The following is a 23010-nucleotide window of genomic DNA, read 5'->3' as shown; positions in this document are numbered from 1 at the left end:
TACACTAAACAAGCAGAGCTGGCATTTGACATGTCTCTTAAGAGTGAGCTGTGACAAGTTACTAATGATCTCAGTTAGAAAGCAACTAATGGTGTGCTGTAGAAGGTATAAAGACATGCAGAAACGTGGTAATAAGGACCAAATGCTGACTTGAGATAAACAGCTGAAACCATTTTCAGGGAATGACACTGCTCAGTTCAGCTCTAAACCTCACCTTCCAAACCTTCTGCACCTTTTGTTGTTAGTTTGATTCATCCCTAACAACACTGTATGCCTAAAATGTGCTCTATATGTGTGAACAGCAGTATGTTGACATAAAATTTGTTTTAAACCTTAGTTAGAGTGAGCCCCAAACATGCCACATTTGCCTACAGTAAGAGCTTCATAAAGCTGGAAAACTGGCAGTTGTCAAAAGGAATTAGAAGTGTTAGCAGGTACAGAAGAAAAAACTTAAACCACTGCACTCCATGTAACGCCAAAAAAAAAAAAAAAAAGAAAAAGTGAGAAGGGAGATCACCAAGAGAGGAACCACTCGGACTAGAGACAAGTTTGTACAGCCATCATTAGTGAGTTTCATTAGAGAGTGGAGGCATTTCCACTGTCTGGAAAAAAAAAAAAAGAACCCAAACAAACAGAAATAAGCCATCTAGAGATGAGGAAAAAAAAGGCCAATGCAATGCAAAGAGTTATCCTCAGCAAGAAAGCATATGGGGCCTTCCTTATTAGTTTAAGTATATTCAAGTTACTATTTTTATTTAAATTTTACTTGCAGCTCATTGAAATTGCTGTCTGAACCATCTCTCCCAATTTTCATGGGTGGAAGGGGAAATGTACTAAGCTGATGTCATGTTCAGATAACTGAATTTTTCTAAAATTACTACTCCTTTTATTTATCTAAGTGTTATACAACAACCCAAGTTGGAAGCTGGTTTGCTGTGACAGGAAATGAAACAGACCCAAAGTGTTCATATTTGCACTGAATTACTGAATGAGAGCAATGCACGATAAGGTGATGCAACCTGACACAGTACTTTCAACCTTGCATTTTCCTGGTGTGTGCCTGTCAAAAAGGCTTCTTTTTCTTTCCTTCCCAGTCCTTTCCCTCCCCCAGTTTCTTGACTTTCATGTCTTAGGTTGCTTGGTATTAATTAACATTATTAAAGGGAGGAGTACATAAGGAGCCAAACATTCAGGGTATCATATTTTTGATACATATTTCAGTTCTTTCAGGCATTTTTCCCAGTATCCATGCAGCACAAATTACCTCTGCTAGAAGATGAGAGCTAATGGACAATCAGAAAGGCGTGGTGAACAAGATCACAGAATTTAAGAGCACAATATGCAGTGACACAAATGACATTTTTGCAGGGAAATAGCAATATTAGCCTCAGACGAAATGAATGATGTTCATCCTTTTGTACTGTTAAACTGTTCTTTAATAGAGACAAAGCATGGAAAAGGATGCAAATGCTTTTAAACACAAAGGAGATTACAACCTAAAACCTTAAGCCAAACCTTCACTTGTATTTATAAGGCTGCTTTTCATCACTGCAGTAAAAGAAAGAGATCCTTAAGACCTTTACTCTGCCAAGGCATCAAGAGTCAAAAAAATTGTATTTTCTTATTACCTTTAATATAAATGAGATAATCAGACCTAGCAAGATTCAGATCTAGGGAAAATAACATACATTGTTTACATAGTACTATGTCACGTATTGTTATATTGTACAACATGTTACAGATATTTTGTTTAGAAGTAGGGAATGCAGGTAATTACTCTCTTTGTTCCTCCCCTAACACATAAAGAGGAAACAATTTTTTCAGATTTGTCTTAAAACATGAAGGCTAGAATTATCAGTAACCAGGGATTCTGATGCCTTAAGCTACTTAAGAGAAACACACAAAATTAAGTTCCTGTCCTTTCAAACATAGCACTAAAAGCTAAAGGAGCTTGTTCAGTTGAGTTTTCTTGCTCCTTCCAATGTTAGCAGCCTTTCAATTCCTTGTATTGATCATTATTTTCCACCTAAAGACTATTCATATATTTAACAGGCGGGTTTCGAGTTGTTTTGGCATGGCCCAGCCAACATGCATAATATTCAATCAGCTGTGTTACCACTTATTTCAAAATGCACAAGGTGACTTCTCCAATCACATAAATCATTGCATAATTTCTTCCCTTTTAGAGAAGCACAAACCATCCCCAAAAAGATCTTAAGATTTCACTTTAAAAAAACTGCAGTAGATATCACAAAAATATGTTTCCATTAATAGTTACAAAGGAATACTACAGATAACTGTAATGAGATGATAATTGAAAGATACTGGTCAGTGTAATAGAAGCGTAGTTTTAATATTAGAAACTGCAACAAAAGAAAAAACAAGCATTTTTCAATGACTTTAATTTTGACATTCTCAGGAAACTTGAGGTATCCTTTGTAACTGAAAATCATTTTGGAGCCTCTTTTCCAGAAGTGTACATCGCTCCTACAGCATTACAAAGGCCAACAAAACTTGATCTTACATTGATGACTTCAGGTATCAATACAAGAAATTAAAACCAACTGAAAATGTGCCTGAAAATAATCAAATGGTTTTGTGGCCAAAATCAAATTACTTTTTGTAAAGGTCTTCCATTTTCAGTAAGCTATGTTGTTAATAAGAAGAAAGAAAGAAAATTCCATGTACATTTTATGCAACACAAAGTTTCTAATGAGTGGAAGCACATCGTCAAATGTGATGTCATGCAACATAAATATCCATGGGCTCCCCCCAAAAATAACCCAAAAAACCAATACCAAACAGAAAAGCAAACAAACAAACAAAAAAAAAAACCAAACAAAAAAAAAAACCAATACAAAAAAACCCCCACCAAAACTCCCACAACTATCACTTTGTCTTCAGATGGGCACTTTCCTCCCCTTCCTTATGCTTCCATTGTGCTCTAGTCAGAGAAGTTGTATTAAGGAGGTTTTTTAATCTTGGAGCACTCTATCACAAAAAATCACTTTAATATGGCTAAACCAGTAGAGCACTTTAACAGTCTTAGCTAAGTCCATGATTAGTTCTGTTAAAACTAATGAGGAATGCATGAGCTTAAAATTAGTTTCCTTGTAAATGCTCTGGAACAGGGTTGCAATTTCATTTCTTTCCAGTTTATCAGGCAGTTTCTGCTTCTGGCATAAGGTACCTAATACCTTTACCTAACAGTGTAAGTAGTAACATCTTTTACTACAACTTCCTCAAAAAAGAGGGATAAAGTGCTCTCCCCCATATCCTCAGTAATTTTATCTTTGAGAGAAATTTACATTGTTGGAGGGGAAATTCTCAGCAATTTGCCTGACTTTGTTTCAAAAAATTATAAGCAAATAAAATTTATTAAATTTAAATGGTTTATTAAAATTTTAAAATTAATTTCTGTCTATTCACAGAAAGGAGCATTTTCAAGGAATATTAAATACCTGAAGCTTTTTTAAACAGTTTTGTAGAAAACAATAAAGCCTCATTAAAATTCAAAGACAAAACAGGATCTTACAGATCTGCCACAGCACTTTCAGTAAATGCACAGTAAGCAAAAGTGATTATAATCCTCACACACAGTCTGAAGATGAGGTAGGAATTACAGCACTTATCAGGAAAACGTGTCAAGTACCCCTTCATGCCCTGCTGTATTTGCAATACCTCTCAAGCCTAACCCTTGCTATTCTTCCAGTTTGGCAGCTGGAAGGGCAGGTCAGAGAAACATATGCTGGAGAGCTACCCAGTTAAAGCATCTGATGCTTGAGCCTGTAAAGAACCAGCCCAGCACATCATTTTTCCCAGAGTTACTGGCCCATCTAATCAAACACAGCTGAATTTCACAAGTCTCACTGAATGCAGCAGTACAAAACAGTATCCCTTGGAAATATAATGATCAAAGAAGATTATTTATCATTGTGCTTTACAAAAGGAAGTTTTTTGGGAAGCAGCAGGAGGCTTTCTATTTAAAAAAAATCTTTCTTGATTGGCTCTTTGATATTAACAAAGGACTCTCTTTCATCCTCAATGTGAGTGCATAGCTTCCCATTAAGCCAAAAGAAGTTACATATGCACACAGGAGAATTTACAGCATCACCTCTTGCAATAGAATCCTTCCCTTTTCACAGTGCTCCACCTATGGTCGCATTCTGAGGGGAAAAACACCTGGCATTTTGGAGGTAAAGACAGACACTGTATCTGAAGAATAGAAAATCATGAAGCTGCTAAAACTGATCAGCCCCAGGGCCTATGTCCAGCCAGACCCTCTCTGCAGTATATTCTCTACATGCAAAGGAAACAGAAGCTTATAACCAGAGTCCGACTTTGATTTCATACATGAGCTAAAAACCCAGACCTTGCAATGAATAAGCAGAGGAGTTCAGTATCAGCTAATTTCTACTAATTTTCAAGATGAAAATGGTACATGTGTTTAAGTAGGGCTGGCTGTGCAATAGTTTCACCTTGTACAAATGCGAGATCCTTAACACTAAAGAAGCTACAACTATGCTATAGTGATAAAAATCTATGAAGGAATCATGGGGAACATTATGTTCAAGGAATCCATACACTTCCACTTCCACCCTGCACAAATATCCAAGTCAGTTTTAGTATAATAATATGCTTGTGACTCCATTGCTTTTCCCTCACCAAAAAAAAAAAAAAAAAAAAAAAAAAAAAAAAAAAAAAATCACATGCTTCTGTACTAGGATTACATTTTCCAAATAAAATGAGTTGTGGCTGAAATGCTGATTACCCAGAAGGAATCCTAACAAAAGCAAATGTCATAAACTATAACTATACACTACACAATATATGCAGTTTCTCTGCAAATGCAGCCCTGGCCATGAGAACAGGAATGTCTTTGGAGTCCCATTACAAATAGGAAGAATAAGATATTTATGAATGGGCAGTAGCTGCTTGTGCTCATTGTCCTGGGAGAAGCATATATATTCATAACAGCTAGTGGACTTGAATAAGTCCCACATATTTACTTCGTTTCAGAAGAATACATAAGCTACACCACAATCCAGGATTTAAGGCTCATCCAAATCACTGTCAGTTCTCATGTGAAGAGAAAAAATAATCCACAGTCAGTTAACGCATAAAAGTACACACTCCATCCTGGAACACAGTTTTGACAACTGTGTAGAGAATCCTTGATTGAACATACTATTTGGTATAACTCAAAATCTGTTTTTCTTGAGGGCACTTCCATGAATACACTCTCAATTACATAAATAATGTATCACTAGATATTTGAGAGGCTTTCGTTATTCAAAAATAAGTCTTCTTCTGTGAATAAGCACTTCAAAAAAATAATCTTTTTTTTTTTTTCCCCCATTTCTTCCCTTTTGAATTACTAGAAGCTTGAGACTTTGGTATTCACAGAAGACTTACATACTTTCTCGGCATTGCAGTTGCATAAAAACTAAGAATTCTAAAAAAGAAAGAAAGAAACAAAGGAAAGGAAAAAACAACCAAAAACGATAAAAATAGGAAGTCAGACACAGGAGAGCTGTGATCTAGCAATGTAACCTTTGGGCCTAACAGTGCCTACAGTACCACAGAAAAGAAGGGTATACTATAAGGCACAAGTACAGAATAACTTGCCCATAGTACATTTGAGCTGTTTTTCCATATAAGTATGCTTTAAATCACTGTGGTGGCATATTCACTCTAACTTCTGTTACTGTATCTATTCTAATTAGCGATGTAAATGTCAGTTTTCCTTTTTGAATTTATGCATTTAGACCAACACATCTAGTTTGCCACAACTTCCCAAAGTTAATTATGCATTGTATAAAAAACGCCCACTGTTTAAATCAGTTATCTTCATTTACTGCCTTTCAATGTAGTTCTTTGTTCTTGCTGTAAGTTAAAGTGCATGATTTATTTATACACCCCCCCACACACTGACTGCTCATCCTCTAATTTAACTATGCTGGTTTTATTTCTTTCAGTACCTTGACACAAGAAATTCCTTCCAGTGCCACAAAACACTTCTGCCCATCCTGAAGTGCCTTTCTATTTTTATTCCATTTTTTAAGAGTGATTCACAAAAAAACCAAATAATTCCTGTTATAAAGCAACATATTATAAACAAGCAGTAACCACTAACTAGAAAATACTGTCGTTGTTTTATAATTTTTTGTTAATTTCACTTTCTTTTTGTTTGTTTGTTTTTTCTAGAGAGACAGACAAAAGCTTAACTTGCCTGCTTTCCAGTTGCAGCAAATGTAGTTAATTTAATATTCAGCAACATGCAATTAGGTCAAATTATGTATTCAGAAGTTTTTACTTGGATTTGTTAGCTGCAAAATTCCATCGGCCACCACAATGCCTGTTCCCTAAGATTTGCTAGATATCCCCTAGTGTTTCTCAGGCTTCCTCCAACTCATTTTCTATCACTCACAAATTATAGCATTCCTTTATTCGTCTGTTGAATGGCGACATAAAAGTAGCATTGGTAACATTCACCCTACTACTCATATTTCTACATCTTCCTACTAACCTTCTATGATGTCCACGAGGCAATGAGCACGGCACACACCCTAGAAGACAGTAAAACTTCTGAATTGCACTGTGCCACAACGCCTGCAGAAGAAAGAGTTTGATTAAGTCTGCCTCATGCTTCTCTATTCCATATTCTGAAATGTCTCTTACAAGGGAGCAGTTTTCGGTAAGATCTTTTTCAAAGTGTAGAGCAAAGAAAAATTCATACCTTTTAATGTCTTCTGACACAAAACAGTAGTCTGGGTTAGTTTGAGCTGTACCTGTACCTACTTATTAGACCTAGTTTTAGAAATGTTCATAACAATCTATTATATTTTATCATATTATGTACCTTTCTTTGCCGTTCTTCCCAGGAGAATCCTACTCTGAACTGAGAAAAGGGCCACAGACATCCTGTGATCCAACAAACCCTTTCAATAGGCAGCAATACAATCAAGGAAAGGAGAGGTTATGCTTTGATATGAAACATCAGATTCTTACAATATTTCAACTAAGCCTGTCTGGATGCTGCTTCCACCACCAACTGATACATCTTCTTTCTTCTCAGCCCTTAGTTGGGCAATCCAAAAGTGGGGCAACAAGACAGCTTGAAATCCTACACACACAAATGAACTTCACTCCTTTTGTTGAAAAGCCATTTGTCCCAAAAGGCACTCTTCTAACCTCAAAAGCCTGCAAACAGCAATGCTTCTAAGAGCTCACATGCATCCTGCACAAACATGTGTCCATTTAAATGTCAGCTCACAAGTGCACCTAAGATGTATAAAGAAAGCACTTCCATTCCCAAGATTTCAGCAGGTTCTTTGGTACAATCTTAGCTAAGTTGTTGTTAGCCTACAGTCAGATATTGCTCCATTGGGTCAGACACAATTTTGTAGCAGCAAGTGCTGCATTTAGACTCCACTCTCACTCTCCACTCTCACTTTTCTTTGTCTCTTTTTGAGGAGTGAATTTCTTCCACGTTTTCACAAACAGCTTGTCCTTGGTTATTTTAGCAACAGTGTTTCCACCTAAAGTCATCAGAATTAATGATTCAGAAATACTCCTATAGGAATCTTTTTTTTTAAAAAAGCACAGCATCATTTCTATCTTACAGCGTTCTAAATCTAAAATAGCTTTAAGCTATAAGCATAGCTATAAGCTCAGCATCTGAATACATCCAAAGAAGAAATACATTTCACATTTCTAGTACTTTCTTATTATCAGCAAAAGCTTTAAAGCATCACAAGTGTAGGTAGCAAGTCACAAACATCACTGAAACTTGGAAGCAGAGCCATCCAGTAACTTAAAATGCAGACTGTGCAATCATAAAATGCTTAAGAGAAGCAATTCTGAACAGAATATTTTAGAAAAAGAATGGTACATTATTTCATTTCTAGAGTGGATCAATATAGTAAAAAGTGGACGTAAAAGTCAGATTTGCTGCAGACATGTGGCTTCCTTTCTTCCTTGAACTGTCACGTTGCAACTATAGATTGGTTCTTCAGACTTCATCTAGTGAAATGCCAACTCTCTGCCAATCTCAGTCTACAGTTTTTATTGTGCTGCTACAATTTAGCACATTCTTAAATATTGTTTCTCAGCCCTGTGACTGCAAAGTAAAAATCTTAAAATGCATGACCCTTATAAACTAATAAAAATCAGAAAACAAATAACAGAACAAATACAGTCTTTTAATTTAATCTCAACTTAAAAGTACTTGGAGACCAAGAGAACTTTATTTTTAATTCTCTGAAGAGAATAAGGAAGTCTTTGTGCATTTGATTCTTGAACATTGTTGTTAGAATATCTGCAGAAAAATAATGGTTCCTTTTTCCTGCTATCTGCTAAATACAAAATGTGAATTATCTAAGCACATGTGAATCTTCTGAAAGATGGACCTTAACCAAAAGTCTCCCTAAGTCTTCTTAATAACACTTAATAACAACTTGCCACAAGGATGTGGATTAGGCTTTCCAGCTGCCCTCCCAGGAAGATGTTGTATCACGGGTTTGAAATAGTTCAGGACAGAGATACTGATTCTTCTCAGTCTGTTTTCTGAGGACCTGATGTAATATTGTTCTGATCAGATTGAGACAAGCATACAGTTCCCTTTCCTTCAGCAGTAATAAAGGTTAAAAACTCATCCCCAAGCTCTCTGAAGAGTGCACAATATGCTATTGAACAGATCATTTAATTCTTCATTACTCGAAGGCATTTCAGCATGAACCCATTCCTACTCATGGAAAGCCTCAACTAAATACACCTTCAGTCCCACTGACATAGGCTGAGGCTTGGATGTCATCACCAACCACACACTTTGAGTTCCCTCACTGAGCATATGCTTTCTGAATGGAGCTTCAGTCAATTCATACATCAGGATGCTGGAAACAGAAGGGCGTGTTTGCTACATGAATGATGAGATAATGAAGATGCTGCAACATTACAAAAATACCATAAGCAGAGTTTATGTCCTGAAGCAATGGTCAGTGTCCCAGCACAGGTTCTGCTGCACACTTCTTGGGACTCGTCCAGGTAAAACCACTTTCTGTAAGACCAAGCTCTTGGCTTTGGTCACTCCTTTGCAAGCAATACCAACTACAGAATAAATAACAGGAAATAAACTGGGTGAAATATCTTGATCAAATTTTCAACCATCCAAACCACAATTTCCCAGATAACAAAAATGGCAACTTGTTAGCATAAGTTTTCTTTACACTTAAAAAACAAAACACTCCCATCACCTCCAATTTTCAGCTAAAGCCTAATATTACAGATGAACTTCCTATCACAATGAAACATCCTGACACCCAGCTGCAAGATCCTTTAATGAAACAAACCACAACAAAAAGTTACTGTGTTCCAAGTTTTCCATTAAACGGGGAAAAAGATGGCTCATCCTGCAGGGAGTCCGCTACACAAATTCAAAGTAACTAGAAACTAACCAGGTCCATAGTCCTATGCATCAGGTTTAAGGAAAAGAGACAAGTGAAAAAGCAACCACTGAAGTGTTTGCAAAAAATTTTGGATCATACTGCTCAGGAACATCAGTTTCACCAAAAGTGAAAGATGATTTAAAAATGAGAGGTTTTGTTAATTTAGAAGGAAAAAAAGCTTTTGTATATGTAATACACAAACTTTTAATAGGCCTAGTGTGATCCAAAACTTAAGGTTTCCTCTGTATTATGTTTTATAAAATTAAGGTTAGGTTTACTTATTTCTTGTCTCTGGTGCAGAACAACAGCTGAGAAACAAAACAGGTTTGCTGGTCAAGGCCATCTTCACACCTTAGGACAATAACTCTGGTCTAATCAAAAGGAAATGCCACTTCCTAACATGACAAATCAACTTTTTTGACATAACAGACAGGACTGTTGCTTCTCTCTGAGTTCAATCTTTATTTCATCGTCACTTTTATCAGATCAGTGCTAGTGGCAATAGATCAAATGCTTAGAATTTCAAAGAAATTGTCATTACAAAGGCATTCAGGGGTCTGCAAATGTTCTCTGGACACAGAGTGAGACTGGGGCATGCAGCAGTCTGTCCCACATTCCCTGCTCTCCTGATTTCCCAGCGGTGATCAGAGCAGGCTCTAGGCTTGCCATCTCATCCTGGATACCACCCAGGGTATCTGGTATTTGTGAGTGTCACCCAGTGGGTGGCTTAGCATTTTGCAGTAACTTGGAAAGGTTGACAGCCAGATATCAGCTGTGAGTTGATAGTAAAACTATTCATACGCATATATGTATACTTACACATACATATATGCTATGCTTCAAGCACCTATGAAGTGTTTGCATGTTACTCATGGTTATATATAATACATATTAGTTAGTTATATAAACAATCCATGTTTATACTAAAAGTATATCCAAAAATACACATAGAGACACACAAACAAAACACACAATATAATTAACAGTATCTTCTTACTATATGTAATCACATCACATAGTCAAAAGAAGTTGAAAATCGAAAAGTCACATACTAGGTGTTTGATCCTTTAAAAATTACTTGATGATGCCTCAAGTAATTCTCTACATCACTTTATACATTTTTCTTCTCAAAAAGCCCTTCCTTTAACATAATATTATAGTTTGTCCAATTTCAGTACCTGGCACCAATGAACTGACTTTGCAGGAGTACCTTACTGAGAGCCCATCTCTTACACATATACACAGTTCTGCAAAGAAATAGAACCAGAGGATGCTGAACCAGTTTTCTGAAGCTACAACTTTAGAAACACTATGAACAACTAAGAAAAATATGACTGCATAATTTTAACAAAACAATATGGAACCTGATCCAGTGCATTAACGGTCCATAATGTTATTGAACAAGACTACAAGAGAGACACTTTACTTGCAGTTGCTTGTCAGACAATTACTCTCTGCTACTGTAATACTTCATGTGCATACTTCCAAGGAAGACTCATGAACGCACAGGTTCATTAAGGGAATGAGAGAATCGATTGTAAAATGGAAAAGGCCGAGTGAGGTCATATTTCAAAGAGATGAATATGGTACACTCCATTATGTTGTAATCAGCCTCTCTCTTTCATCCTAAGAACTGTAATAGTCTATCCTAATTTTCAAGGGAAAAAAAAAAAATTCTCACTGCCTGCATCGTACCTTCATCCCAAATACAGTGAAGAATTCAAATGTGCTGCAGGCAGTTTCCATTTACCATGGTCTTTGGAGCAGACGGTATTGATGTTGCTGACCATTTTTCTCCTTAATAAGAAAAACATTCAAATGCTACTAATATTGCTGCCTTGGCAAACCACATTTTATAGATGGGACTTGCCCTGTACATGACACATAGAACATCAATCTAGGCTGAATTTTATTTCAATTTATTATGGTTGCTGTCTAAATGAAAAAATGCTTATATCGTTAAAATGTCTTACAATATAAATGTGCAAATGATGTAATCACCCATTTTGTGAGAAAATTCTGATTTTGATTAAAAATATCTACAGTTGAACTCCTAAATATTTAATAAATGTAAAACAAAAAAACACAAGCACATTAAGAAACCACAGTAATTGGTATCTGGTGTAACATCTTGGTTTTATGCTTGATAGCTTTTATCTTTAGAAGATGAGTGTATAAGGTATTCTTTTAAAATGGTAAGTGCTGCCTTTTTGTTCAAATCATCTAGAATAAATTACTTCAATCTTGACTTCATTCAAGACCTCATGTGTGGTTTGTTTCAAGTTATCATTTATCACCATTCTTTGCCTGCTATAGCCAACTGTCCGCAGACTGAACCTGGTGGCCTGCAAAAGTCCTGCAAGCTTTCCCAGACACACAGCTCTGGACACCACACAATTACCAAGGGGCAGAAAGCAGCACCTTATAAGAAGAGAGACAATACACAATTTTGTAATTGACTGGAATTCACAAACCTGTCCCAGCTATTGAGACAGAATTTAACACTTGGCAGAGTCCCACTGGCTCACATCACATCTGATGTCCCCAGGAACTGGCTGAGATGCTGGCTCTTTCAGCTGCTGCCTCCAGCAGGGCACAAAGCAACACATCCAACATCATGTCCCTGCTGCAGAGAGCACTGCAGATCATCAGGTCAACCCAATGGCATTGAAAACACATTAAACTCTCATATTCTCTCTATATCATTAGCAATGGTCATTATATAAATACTATACTTCCACACTCATGAACAGCTAGCTCTTTCTACTGTGTTTATCTGACAATACTCTAAAGTCCAGAGCCTAGATGCACTGCACTCCATCAAAGAATAGTAAATCGTTGCAGAATTTACACACCAGACCAGAAACAAAATCTAAACATTTTCCACTGGAAAATGAGAGTTAGCACAGATTGGCAGGCCACTGATTCTCCCCTTCTACTCTGACCCTACTGTGGCAAGCTCCAGGGCCCCAGCAGAAGGAGGAGGATGAGAGGGCTGGAGCACCTCTCCTGTAATGACAGGCTGAGACAGTTGAGGTTGTTCAGCCTGGAGAGGATGAGGCTCCACAGAGACCTTGGAGCACCTTCCAGTACATAAAGGTGGCCTACAAGACAGATGAACGCTTTACAGGGACGTGTGGTGACAGGACAAAGGGTGATGACTTTAAACTGGAAGAAGGCAGATTCAGATCAGAGAAGGAAATTCTTTACTGTGGGGTTGGTGAAGCACTGGACAAGGTTGCCCAAAGAGGCTGTGGATTCTCCAATCCTGGCAGTGTTCAAGGCCAGGTTGGACAGGGCTTTGAGCAGTGTGATCTAGTGGAAGGCATCACTGTCCATGGCAGGGGTGTTGGGATCAAATGATCTTCCAGGTCCCTTCTAATCCAAACTATCCTATGAGTCTGTGTTATCCTGACTTGGACAAAAAGTATCTAAATCAGAGTTTGGATCCAACAAGGAAAAGACTGAACTGCAAAAGCACTGGTTTAGCATGTACTGAAGGATGGGTAGTACAAATGGGTAGTACAGCTACACTCTGCTGCCCTTCGTCAGGTAAGCACTGCTCATGTACAACTCCCAGCATCTTTCACTGGGAAGAAGAGGGGAACTTCTAGAAGGTTTTTGTCTTGCACTGAGTTTTATCATAGCCAAGAACTGAGGAGCAATTTCCACTTGGCCTTTAAAGAAATAAAAAGATAAATAACTGTAAATGAAGGAAGTGTATGAGAGCTACATGACAGATAAGTGGACTTTTGTAACATTGCACATTGCAAAGTTTGCCAGAATGTATTGGAAGAAGAGTCAGTATCCTGGTTAAATCACATCCTGCTGCAGCTGTCCAACTTTATAGCTAAAATACTCATATTAATTCCATTAAACAATTACAGGAGGAAATCCAAAATATTATTAAAAGTATGTTGGCTTTGTGCTATCTTTTTTTCAGATTTAGTAATAGATAAAATAGTCTCAACTTCAAAGAGTCATTCTTTTTGTGTGTATTCACACCCTGGAGGCCACAAAGCAGTTGTCCTATGGAAATCCTACAAAACCTAAACTTTACTATACATTTCTGACAGACATTTCAGACAAGAAAGGAAGGATATTTTAGCATTTATGGAGCTAGCCTGACATTTAGGGGATCTCAATTTAATTTCCTTGTCTGCCAGACTTCCTTCATAATCCCAGACAAAGTAAATCATTTTCCTTTCCCTAGTTTCTCATCTTCAAAATGGAGACCATCAAAATACTTGAATCATGCAAGGTTTGAAAGACAAAAAAAATTTTTTTCTTCTCCATTTTTATTTTTTCCATTGTTAGAAATTTACCTGAAAGCTCATTCTTCCATTGTTAGAAATTTACCTGAAAGCTCATTCTTCAGCTGTATGCTGTTTTGTTCCCAAAATCAACAAAACATACTATTTATAAGTAACACACTTTGTTGAAGATCTTTGTCACTGGGGAGCCTTCCTTTTTAAAATGCCTGCTCTGTGATAAGAAAAGATATTGAAGAATGAGCACAGGGAAAGTTAATAAACAAAATGCATTCATGGCCCATTACTTCAAATAACTTTACTATATAAATTGTCCACTCATCAAATAATGGCCTCAATTAACATTTAATTCTCAGACAAGGCATTTGTAATGTACTGCAGGGATTAAAAGTTCTGCATGAATATCACTATCCTGGAAGTGCCACTACTTACAAGAGAAGTACTGACATATTTTTCACCTGATTAAAGAGTTTCTAGTCTTTCCTCACCCTGCTTCTCTCCTAGACCTCGTTGACCTAGAAGGATCAAAAAAAAAAAAAAATATATATATATATACTCTACTTGAGAGATCCATGCTGGCTGATGATGACCTTGCTTTTAAAATCCACAAGCATACAAGTGCTGCATTACTACAGAGGATAAAAAAAAAAAAAAAAAAAAATCAGTCCCTGCAACTTCATTAAGAAAGCAAGTGATGAGAAATCCTTCATGTAAGCACATGCTTCAATCCTTTTTACAACAAGGTAGAACAAAGCAAATTTTTCACAGAATATTCTCAATTGGAAAGGACCCACAAGGATCATGGAGTCCAGCTCCTGACTCTGCACAGGACAGCCAAAGCATCACACTCTGTGCCTTGTCCAAATAATTTTTGAACTCTGAGCATTGTCCATACAATTTTGAACTCAGTCAGGCTTGGTGCTGTGACTTGGAGATCCTGTTCCAGTGCCCAACCACACACACAGTGAAAAACCTTTTTCTAATATCCAAGCTAAACCTCCCCTGTTACAACTTCAGGACATTCCCACAGGTCCCATCACTGACCACCAGAGAGAGGAGATCAGCCTCAAAATAACCTGGCACACATAAGCTTAAAAAAAAAAAAAAAAAAAAAAAAAAAAAAAAAAAAAAAAAAAAAACACCACCAAAACCAACCAACCAAAAAAAAAATCCACTAAAACGCAAAAAAACACAAGTTAGCATTGCCACTGCCAGAAACAAACATGAGGGCAAGCCAAGGCAACACTGGAAGAGGCTGACATTATGTGGAGGCTGTGACAGTGACAAGCACCACTGAGATGCTTGGTGGTTTGCTACTTGGTATAGCTAAGTGTGAAAGACCTCCCCTCACTCAGCCATCCTGCTGTTAATGGGAAAAGAGAGTATCTTCGTAATATGTGGTTGCTTTTATCCTGCAACATAGTGACTGAGCATTGATGACCAAGTCAATTACTCAAACACCAACAAAACACATTCTAACAATGACTGCCACATTCATGGTGTCATTTTACAAACTGACTCCAGTACATTCAGATTTTTTTTGTGTGTCCTGTGGGTTTGACCTGAATCCTAATGAAATTAACTGCTACAAGAAAGCAAGCCAGTACGAGATGTCAAGGTACGATGCAATATCTGCTGAAAAAGTCAACAGATGCTTCTCCTAGAAGCCAGAAAGGATGAAGGTCAGAAAGCTCCTGGAAATCTAAAATTGACCTCATTGTGCTTTGATGGTGAAGTGACAGAATAAATAAATAAATAAATAAATAAATAAATAAATAAATAAAAAAGAGTTAACCTACCACAGAGATCTAAATATAAAATCCTGCCAAGACCCATTATTCTCAAAACATGTTTTAAGTCATGTTAGGACTTCTGCCTGTGGGTTCATCTAAGGCATGAAAAAAACACAATTCAATGAAAATTAAGTACCAAAAAAAAAAAAAAAAAAAAAAAAAAAAAAAAAAAACACCCTGCTTCTCAGCCATTATTTTCCTCACAAGTATTGTCTTATTTTAAATTTATTGCTAATTTATTGCTAATGCAGTATGTTAGCAGTTGTCCTTTATAAGCTCTGTATACATCCAAGAAAAGTGCATACACTGACAAAGATGCATCTAGTTTTGCACAACACATGGCTTTTTTTATACGGTATGCTCTCTCTTGAAAACTACTCCTTCACAAAATGAAAATTCAGCAGAAACCCTAATAGCTTTCATATTTCAGTCTAATAGGTAGCATGGCATTGCACTGCCACCCACCTTTGCTACAATATTGCACAGCACATTTAACAGATATTTGCTTCCTTCACTCAGTCCTTACGTGCAGCTTCTGCAGGACCTTAGTATTAACATTTAACAGAGTCTATGAGCATAAAGCACATTTATGAACACCTGCTAGAACATTTTATTTGCCTTAAGAGTTTTATTATAACTGCTAAATTTTCTTGCTATGCTTTATGGGCCAAATCTTGGTCCAGTTCTATCCTCAACTCCTATTGACTTCAACAGCAAGCAGATTTGATTGTATGCAGGTTTGCATACCAATTCAATACAGCTTAAAAGAAAATGGGATCACTGGTAAGCACAATACTGGATAGAAAAAGCCAGCACTTAGCAGCTCTAAATATTCACTGAACACAGCCTTCAAATGCAATTAGAACAAATAAACAAATAAACTCCGTACTCACAATTCTGTAACCTCCACAGTGCATTACAAAACCCAATCAACCCTGAGGCCAGAAGCACAAGGTGTACAGGTATCCCATCCACAAATGGCTTGGTGGGATGGATGTACTACCATCAACTACTCCCTCTCAGATCACTGACCACTCACTGAAGCCCTTGACAGCAAAATTTGGTTCTCTGTATTAAAGCCATCGAGGGCCAGAATCCGGCCACATCAGCCTTGGTCACCTCCTGTGACACATCTGGACAGTCACAGACCTCTTCAACAGCACAAGAAAGGCTGGAACAAACCATGCAGAGCCAGAAGCTGTAGCTGATGAACAAGAGTCCAAGGAAGATGTTGCAGAGGAAACCATGCCAGAAGTCTGACAGTTCTGAGGATGTTCTTTACAACTGTTCTTCTCTAACAGAATTTCACCATTATTGGAGGCGTTCAGAACACCTCTGTGAGACTGAACGTGACTGTAGAGAAAAAGAATAACAGAGGACTCCAGGAAGCCCACATGGAACTCCTCTAAGAAAATTTAACCTCATTTGAAATTACATAAGAGTTTATTTTGCCCATCGCTATTAAAACACCAAAAATAGTAAGACAGAGAGCTAGAAAAGAATAGACAGTATGACAATGCCACATCTGTTTCACAAAAGCTTGACAGTAAATGCTTGATTCAAAGCATACTATTAAGCCCCCCAAAATTCAAGCAATTATAAAAATGAAATTATAGACAAAATGATGAATGACAACAAATGAAATGTTAACAGATCTAGCAGCATACAAAAAAAAAATATTGATTTTCTCTGATTACTACTTAGGTGATCAGAGTGTACGAGGTCCTAGTTGCCTGCTTGCTCTAGATTTTATTAATGCTCCAATATCAGACACCCAATTTGGAAATCAATGCTTACTTCATCATTTTTCTCTGAAGGATCCTATTATTCACAATTGATTTAACAGAAATGAAAGGCTTACCATTAACAAGACCCAGCTGCTGACACTTCTTAGATGAATTATTGAACTTCTAAGAGTGAATTAACTTAACCATCACCAAGACTTATTGTCTGATGTTTCTCATACCAAAGTCAGTGTATTTATAATTACAGAACCAAGTAGTAGAAAGTAACTACTTTGCTGCCTCCTCCAACACCATACAGACCAAGTAAAAATTAAGTTTTGTAAAGAAAAAAAAATATGAGTTATGCACCAAATTCAGTCAGTTGGAGCTTAGTCTCTAGCTGCCTTTTGACACCCTGAATCTTCATTTATTTCTAAACCTCATAGGTCATTTCAAGGTTCAGAAAGAGGAAATCCAATTTATGGCAAGTTACATCTTCTGTCAATGAGATTACTACAGTCAAAGATCCCTAGGGCTGACCATGCCCTGCCAGAAAGCCTACAGAAGACTATTATTAATTCCCTTTAGGTACAAAATGAAGAACCAGCTTATGAATTGAGATAAAAGTAACAAATATTACGCTACTCCAAGTAGAAGCAGTACCACCAGTCCATCACAAAAGCAGTGTAAATCTACAAAGCCAAAGGCCTATGTTTGAAACTTGCCATCTGAGCCAAGCGGATATCTCTGCTCAGAACATAAATTCATCATGTCCATTTTCCAGTCTAAGAAGGACTGTACATCACCTAAGGTGAATTCAGTTCCTCAAATAAGAGATTTTGCTGTGCATAATGAAAAGTTCAGTACCAAAAAAGAGCAGGTTTGGAAGGGCAGATGATCACACCAGCCTCTATTGTAATCCTATGAATGACTATGCAATCCTACGCAATTCCCAAGCAGGTACACTGCTAATAATGCTCTTCACGAGTCATCCTTGAGAAGTGGCAATGAAAACCCTGAGTGCCAGTACACTGCCCAGCTGCCCTGATCTACAAACACATCAGTGTCAAGAGCACAGAGCTCTTGCTAGGCAATATGCTATCATATGATATCAGTCACGGACAGTAGGACCACAGCTGCCTGGTGATGCAGCCAGAGCAATTGCTTAGCCATCAAAATCAGTGAACATTTCAGGTCTTAGCAGACTTTTGGCCAATCTGTACGACCTGGCTGAACATGCCTTCAAACTCCTAGAATGGCAACTGCTTTCTCCTTTAGCATTCATCCTACTTGCAGAGGGCAGCTTGAATACACTTACCTCTGCAACTGCTCTGAAGACTTCAGCACAAGACCAAGTTCAGACTCCAGATGCAACACATTCAGGAAGTCTTCTGGATAAATAACACAATTTTTTGCTTCCTTTTTGTTGCACAGAATGGTGAGATAACAGACCTGTTCTATCTTTTTCACACAAGCTGAAAGTCAACAACTGTCCAAAATCACTAGAGCCTCTTCTCAAAGCCCTCAACGGATTTGAGTGCTTTCACACTGCTAGAGGCAAAACACCTGGGCCTTTTTTACCAGGGTTAGTATCTGAGGAAGATAGTCCTGGAGCAAACCAATCACTTTTTGAATACTGTATTTCCATTTCCCAACCCCCTCCATCTGCTTTAACCCCTATCTTACTGAAATTAACCTTAAAATTCTGTTTTGAACATTGGACAAACACTTTAAAAATTAAGAAAAATGAGAAGGAAAGAAGTCTGACAGATAGAGCCCCCAAGTTCATAGCTGACTGCATTAGGAAAACAGGCCAATTCATGAAATGATCATTATTTTCAAAATATTTAGGTATCAAAAATTTTCAATCTGCCTCTTCTCTACAGAATAACACTTTTGAAATGGAGGGTGGCTGGCCATAACTGAAATCTGCTTAAATTTGATATCTGCAAAAAACATATCTCAGCAAGTAGGTTGTAACAATTTTTTAAAAAAAGACATGGACCTTGGCAGATTTCCTGCTTTTCTTACACTCATTTCTTCCAGTACTTCCCACATTGTGAAATAACCCTTAATGCTATAAAGACAGTGCAGACTGCAAAAATTGGTCCTAGTGGTTCCAATGGGAGTAATGTGGTCAGAATTTGGCATTCAGCAAAGTTTCCATTTCTACATAGGTTTCATTATTTGTCAGTTTAAAAATAAGACCATATTTTGGCATGTAACTAGAGCTGCTCCTGCAACTCAAAAGAAATAACACTGCTGGCAAGCCTCAAATCTGTTCCAAGACAAAAAACTGTGTTGGCAGAACTTTTTCTAAAAGTTCTTTTTGACTAGAGGCAGAATTCAACACCAGCATAAATGGAGAAACTTCAGTGAAAACAGTTATTTTACACATTAAGTTTATATAATGCAAATATATTTAGCTGACATGGAATTTAAATTCCGTTGAACCAATTCTGTTTATCTTCTACACGTACATAATAACTTAGCACCAAATTCTATAACCATTCTTCTGTGAATACTCTTTTCCCTCCTACATAAATGGTACTGTGCTACTTACAAAGTACCACAACCATGCCACACATTTTTTTAACATAAGAGTTATCCAATTAGGATGTGGTGAAATTAAAGCTGCAAGATCTATATTCCTGCATCAATTACAGGCACAGAAGAAAATAACATAAATCTGACATTTCACAACTTCTGAGGGTTTGATTTTGCAACCTACTTTCTAAAATACCTTTTTTGCACGTCATACCCAAGGGTTTTTTTAGAGCATGAATACAGTTAACAAATGTGCAGCGGTGCTTCATCAACACAGATCACAGCAAAATTTGACTCCCAACTCCACTAGGGCACAGGCAACAATGAAAGCATTCAAGTGCCTAGACAAAGATGCCCACGCCCCTTGGATACTCAGAATATAGGTGGTTGATGGATGGGACAAAGTACTTACAAGGAAACCTGTACTATTTTAGATTAACTGTTGAAAAAACCTGAACTGAGTTCTTCTTGCCAGAGAGAGGGAGAAAGTTACATGACAGTGGTATCAGGCTGCTTCAAACCTCTTGAAGAAAAAGCAATAAAAAGCTTAACTATGTAGGTATTTCTAAAGCCAAGTTCTAAGCACAGCTTGCTTACTCCACCCTTAATACAGTTGACTTAAATCTAAACACAGTTGTTTGAGTATTGCATTGAACGTCTTCAGTGTTATGCCTTTTTGTCAAACTATCCTTTTTTTTTTACATTTTTTTATACTGTCACTGAAGAAAAAAATCACAAAGAAATGCAGACTGAATTTATGTATCTTCAGGTTCTTAAGATTTAGTATCCAATGCACCACAACTTATGGACTGCTTCAAATAATTCAACTAAGCACATGGAGTAGTGGATCTTTAAAGGTTCCTTTCCAGCCCAAACTAGCCTATAATTTGCAACATTTGATTGTAAAAGTCAGTCTGCCTACACATAAGACATCTTTTCAATAAAATATACTACTTTAGATGTCCACTGATTTAAAACAATTCAACAAATAAAAAGAAAGGTAAGAGGTGATGCTTATATTCAGACCACAAATTAATGCAGTTAATTTGACCACCAATATAATTAATACAATGACCAGATAAGTACAATTAGATCCCCAAATAAACTTAATATGCTTTATATATAAATAAAAAGTAAATAGAATATGAACTAAACTTTAGGTCTGAAATTCCAACCAGCAGTCTTATTGAGAATAAATTACACAAAATTTTCATCTTATTGTGCCTGAGAATTGATGCCACAAAAATCATCAGATCTTCAGAAATTTAAGGCAAATCATAGGAAGTATATGAAAATACATTATTTCTACAGTGGAAATAAAAAGATGATTAATGTACTACAGGTGTTTTATACTTTGATTTTCAAAAATAGGTGGTCTCCTTCTTTCCATACATTACCAAGTCTAACAGAGGCAAAATTTTATTTAGGCTAAATCATGCCTTATGGGACACACTTGGGAGGAGGACATGCAACTGGCATTTGAGACATATTGCCAGTGCAAAGCTGCCAAAAGCACACAGCAGGGAGCATGTTTTGGCTATCCATGAGCAGAATAAGCATGCACTCCTTAACCACTGCCAGCTGGCATTTGTTTCCAAATACAGAATGCTCACTCGGCAGTTTGGAGACTGGACATACTCCTAACCTTAACTATGCTCCCATAAAAGCATGACGCTGAGATACCTCATTAACCATGCCTGTCTCTTAGCTGACTGCCAAATGAGAAAGACTGAATGGCAAACAAAAAGGGTACATTTCTCCCTATGCATAAAGAAGTACTTAAAGCATATCCTAACATACTCTAGTGCTTACGGCAAAAGAGAGATTTTAAGAGTGTCGGGAGAAAATTCTGCCAGGATCTAAAAAAAGCAGAAACACTGCCACTCTCTATTGTACATAGATTAAGAAAGTGAAATCCAGAGACACAGAGTACCAAGAAAACATAGCAATGTATAGAAAGAGTGGCTGGCACTGTGATTATAAACTACTATCATGTTTTAATACAACCTCTAGCACTCCTCACAACAGACGCTCCCTGCTTTATGTGCTGGGGCAGATTTGTGGGTAGAAGATTAATGTCCCCCTCCATCTGTTAATGACTATATTGGTCCCCTGGGCTTTGCACCAAGGGTACTTTGCCCTTAGGATGGAACAAGAAATGGGAATTTGTGTTTGTTAGAACATGTGCTTACTATTTCCAGCAACACTAGCAATTGCTAGATGTGTATTATTTCCACTTTATCTACCAAAAACATATTTTATCACAGTAGTTCAACTGTGATTCCAAGTAGATTTTCAAAGAGATCAGTTAAAAGGAGAGCAAACCAACAGGGGGGCACTTTTCACTTTCAAAGTGCTTTCATGACACACACAGCCTGCATTGGTATCTCCCTGTAAGTGCTCTATTCATTAACTTTTCACTAGAGTTTCAAAGTGACTCCACTTTTTGGATTTCTGGATTCCTTTTTCTCTGTCACTGACAGCCTGCTGTTCATGGACCAAGCAACTCGGAAGGGAGAAATGTACCAGCGACTGCCATGCAAAGGAGAGGGCACTAATTAAAGTCTTCATTTCCTTCAGGGGGTTCTGTGAGTGGATTTTAACTTACCCCTGTTAACTGTACCTTTGCTCCTGAGACCTGGAGGCAAGTCAGAAGGAGCTTCACACCATCATAGTCATCATGGAGCTAAGCCAGTTTGATATCCTGGAAGAATATGGGGAAAGAACAGTTACAAAATGAAGTTCTGAAGGAATGAGGCAAACATAGTCATCACCAGAACAACGATACTCAGAGCAAAATTGAGAAGATCTTTACAGTATCTCCAATATCCACAAATTAGAAATCAAAACCACAGCACTGCTTCACTAAATTCTTCAAATGTGGTGTCTCAGGTTTGTTTCACGCTTCCTTTCTTCTTTTTCCCACCCCATCAGTTGCAACACTGACCTCAGTTCCATCTCAAGGAAGAAATAGTTCTCCCTGCCAAAATTCCCTGTGAGCACCAAAGGGAATTCCAGGGGCAGTCAACCATGTTTGCATTAACACCAAGCATATTTAATTAACTTCCCCAAGTTTACTCAGCTTAACTTTGGAAAAAGCTGGAACACCTTTGCAGCTGAACCATCAACACAAGAAAATTCTACTCTCTTTTTAAAAAAAAGGGAATGTAATTTCAGTATATGACCGCTACCAATCCTTTTGATCCAACTGGGCACTGTTCCTCTCAAA

The 23010-nt window shown here is 37.4% G+C and overlaps 1 protein-coding gene across 1 annotated transcript in view; it reads right to left on the bottom strand.

Annotated features, from left to right (window-relative positions):
• The window catches only part of RARB (retinoic acid receptor beta), a 313192-nt gene extending 290711 nt beyond the window's left edge, over positions 1-22481 (bottom strand). The window contains exon 1 of the mRNA XM_066319996.1: positions 22390-22481. The gene's annotated coding sequence lies outside the window, so the exon portion shown is untranslated. The remainder of the gene's footprint in view (positions 1-22389) is intronic.
• Positions 22482-23010: the final 529 nt, after the last annotated feature.

This window comes from Sylvia atricapilla, chromosome 1 (genome assembly GCF_009819655.1).
Source record: "Sylvia atricapilla isolate bSylAtr1 chromosome 1, bSylAtr1.pri, whole genome shotgun sequence".
Lineage (NCBI taxonomy): Eukaryota > Metazoa > Chordata > Aves > Passeriformes > Sylviidae > Sylvia > Sylvia atricapilla.
This window is presented reverse-complemented; position numbering and strand designations above follow the sequence as displayed.